Below are 4,203 nucleotides of genomic sequence, written 5' to 3'. Positions count from 1 at the left end.
TCCCCGCTTCGCCCCGCCCCTCCATGCCTCGCCCGGACCCCCTCCTGCCTGGCCCGCGGACCTGTGCAGCTTCCGGCCGCCATTGGCCGTGAGCCCGTGCGCGACGCAGCTTCAGCCAATTGGCGGCAGCTGTGGGCGGAACCGCCCCGCTGGAGACCCGCCCCCAATTTCGTGATCGCGGCTCGCCATTGGGCAGAGGCGTGTGACGAGAGCTGCAGGCCACGTGGTGGTGTTTTCATTGCCAGAGCCCCAGGCGAGCCCGGAGAAAGGAAGAGCGAGTGCAGCTGGGGCCAGACCTGCTGGCTCCAGTCCCGCATCTGCATCGCGGCCGCCGCAAAGGGGACTAGCGGACGCGCTGGTTCCTACTCCACCCAACCCCTCGTCATGTGTACGTCTTCGTCTATTAAACTCACAGAGGTTAGCAGATGGCGTTAGACGCCAAAGCCCCACCCTTCGGTAGAGTCTTCACGCTGCTTTGAGGAACGTTTCTAAAACGAGGACGCTAAGGCCAGACAGATAAGTTATCTTACCCATTGCACTGCCGTTGAGAATTACTCCATGCCAAGCACTGTGTTAACTATGTGTATTATGTCGTTGAATTCTTATAAAACTTTGTGAGGAAAGTATAATTATGTCCAATTTAAAGAAGAGGCACTGAAGCATGGAACTGCTAAACTTGTCCAAAGTAACACCATAAATGGCAGACTGTGAGCTTATCAAAATCCATGTACCGAACGACTCAGCTAGACACTATTTGAAAAAAAAAACTATCTGAGCTGTAGTTTAAAAAAAAAAAGAAAGAAAATGTGTATAAGATGGCTTATTTTATGAAAGAGATAAAGTCTTGAATACAACGCAATTCAAAACTCGCATAATTCCAGGTCACAAAGGGTCGCTCTTCCCAAGCTATAACTATACTTTGCCCTGCAGAATTTCCGGTACAGCTTATGAATTGTTAGCTATGCTAGCTTTGCATTTACTTAATTCCTGACGAATTTTTAATTCATGCTTTTCAAAGTTCGAGAAGAAATGGTATTTTAATGATTGTTGTATTACAGCACTTCAAATTTATTTCATGGCGAAGCGCTCTCTCTCGCTCTCTCTCTCTCTCTCTCTCTCTCTCTCTCTCTCTCCATATATGTATTTGGACCTAGAATGGATGAGAGAACAGCACTATTTTGCTTAAGCTTTTCTGGTTAGATTTCGTTTTGGTTTTTTGAAATGCAAATATAACAGTGTCTTCTCTCAATGCTATTATTCTTTCTCTCAACTAATGTAAAAATAGTTCATCACATAGATCCATACATGTTGATTGTGAGGTGTTGTATTAACCATCGTAAATGAAAAGAGCTGCTGTTTGTATGCTTAGCACCATCTTTGTAACATCTCAGATCAAAGGTGCTCCCACTCTCTGCTCTCAGCTTAGGCAAATGTTTGAGTCCTTCCTATTCTATTCAAAAAACCAAGAGTCTGGCAGGCCAGGTGCCAGGTTGCTGGGAGAATTACACGAAGAGCCCAGAAGGTTTCTAAAGGCAGAAGCTATTTTTAGCAAGAGTTTGGACTTTATGGGGTAGAGTTAGGAGTTGGCGTTAGTTTTTTAACAGGATCGTTTCATGATAAAAGTAGTGTTTTAGGCAGATAAACTCAGCCACATTGTGCAGAAGGGATTAGAAGGGGTAAAGCCTAGACTTGAAAAGGGTAAAAAGAAATGGGCAAGTTAACTTTAATATTTTAAAATTTAACTCAATATGTTAAAAATATCAATTTAATGGGTAATCGATGTAAAATTATTAATCAATTAATTTAGATTATTTTTTTTTTTGCAGAAGTATTTAAAATCCAGTGTATCTTTTTCACTTACAGCATATCTCAATTCACACTAGTCACATATTGAGTGTTCATTTGACTGGCAGCTGTCTTGGTGCCTAGTGGAGTTTTGAGCCCATAAACCACAGGGCATGGTGACTGGTGGAAAAGAGGGAGTGGCAGGGGAGAAGCAGGAAGAATTAGAGTTCGTGCCATGGTTAAGAAAGGGGCAGCCCACTGCTGCTTTCAGAAAATAGACATCTGAGCAGGTATTTAGGAAGATGCATTTGGTTTCAGACATGTCTAGGTAACAGAACTGGATGCTCATTGGAATTAAGGTTCAGACCTAGAGATGCAGAGATGGAAGAAACCTGGTCATCTTCCTGACCCCACCCTTCCTATGAATGATCCTCCTTGTATGCTTCCTGCTGGATTCACAGTCCACCATCCACCACTGTCCATGTGAAAATAACATCTCAGGGCTGCCTCATCCGGTTTTATTTTTTCCCAAGGCGATACAGAAATCTGTATTTTTATATATAAATTTATATTTATAGAAATCTATATTTTATATAAACCTATCTTTTTATGTAAAAATTTAAAATGTTGACAACTAATTCTTATTTTTAAAAAATACCACATGGACCAAACTGAATACATCAGCTGGCTGGATGTGGTTTGTGCAGAGCCAGTTTATGACCTCTGTTAGAGGTGTAAACAGCCTCTTTGAGAGGCTCCACCCTCAAAAGAAAAATTCCCAGATGTCCATTCATATAAAGAACCAAGGAAAAGGTTATAAATACATTCAGAGGTGCTAAATCCATTTAATGTTAGGCTGATTTTTCTTTATTTACGTCCTAGTTCTAAGTTCTGTGGGAGTGGAAGCCCTTGATTTGAATGTTGGGTTTATGGCGTCCTAATCCTTCCAAATTTTTGGAACAGAAATTTCACTGCCAAATAACAGAAGCAAAAGATACCAGTGGGGAGGAGGAGAACGCGACACTTCACCGCAATGGGAACAAGATTTTGGCTTTTTCTCCTTTTTCCAACTGAAATTCCTAAGTGTCTTTCTTTTCCCAGACAAAATATCCATTATTCCTAGGAAAACAGTCAGCAAAATCTTGAGAGAATAAAGCTGGGCTCTGGAACTCAAACATCCTTGGTAATACAAAATCGCAGGCTACACAGTTCAGCTCATGGGGAGACTTCCTGCTTGCATAACAATCAGGTTGTCATTTAAAAATGATGATTAGGCATGCACAGGGCATTAACAGGGGAAGTTGGAAATGAGACATCCTGTCTGATGCAACCCTCATGTCACCCAACATGGTTGCCCATAATGTTCAACTGTCTATAATTAGAGTAACTACTAGGTGAGCAAATACCATTCCTATCCCCTTCTTCTCTTTATAAAACCTATTCTATTTTTATAAAATCAGGTCACAAGAAATAATCTCCTTTTTCTTTCCCAATGTGTTTGAACACTCAGAACCCGTGCTGAGAAAGAGTCAACCCTTAATGGACAAGCAGGTGGTAGTACTTTGAAAAAAGGGCCTGGGGACAGTAGAGAATAGGTCAGTCTTGGGCATGGGGGAGGGGGATGGGTGATGTTTCACAAGGTGAAGAAAGCTCAAGGTGTCAGCCCTACAGTTCTAGAGTCAGAGGGGAGGGGTTGGACTATGGGGTGATTTTTGGAAAAGGAGATGGTCCCCTGAGATTGGCAAACAGGAAGTCCCTAGCCAGAGGTATGGCCGAACAGGCAGGCACATTCTGGCTTTTATGTTTCTAAGCATGGGCACAGTCCATGGGGAGACCATGGCTGCAGTGAAGACACAGCCCCTGTTATGTGCCTTTGCTCCTCAAATGCAACCATTATTTCTGGTTTTATTGATTTAAAAGAAGGGGAAGGCAGACGGCAAAAGCCAACAACCATTCTAACATTTCTTGATTTCTACATTTCCTCTCAAAAGTAAGAGACAGTGATATTTCACTGAAGAGTGAACTGGTGTCTTTGTCTTCATCCTTTTCCTACATCTGCCTTATTTCTGCTTCCAGAATAATTCCTAAAACCCCAAAGCAAATGACAAGTTTTCCACAAACACTTGCTGATCGGCTGATATCCACAAAGACAGTAGCTGTCCATCTGTGCGTTTGCAGACGGACCTTGAGCTAAGGATCTGTTATTCAAGGCAATGTAGAGAGGTTCAATTGTGGAGTTTCTGTTTTCTGGGACATCTTAATTAAAGTCAGCTGAGGTTACAGAGAGGGTTCAGCCAATCACCCTGACATAAATTTTAGAGTATGATTATAGGTGATACTTGAAAATGGAAAACAAAGTTTTATAGAAAGCTTGGATACATCTTTTCATTTAATGCTCCCTACATCTGTCCTGTTCAG

This window comes from Pteropus alecto, unplaced genomic scaffold, assembly GCF_000325575.1.
Source record: "Pteropus alecto unplaced genomic scaffold, ASM32557v1 scaffold134, whole genome shotgun sequence".
In the NCBI taxonomy this organism is placed as follows: domain Eukaryota; kingdom Metazoa; phylum Chordata; class Mammalia; order Chiroptera; family Pteropodidae; genus Pteropus; species Pteropus alecto.
Note: the sequence above shows the minus strand (reverse complement) of the source record.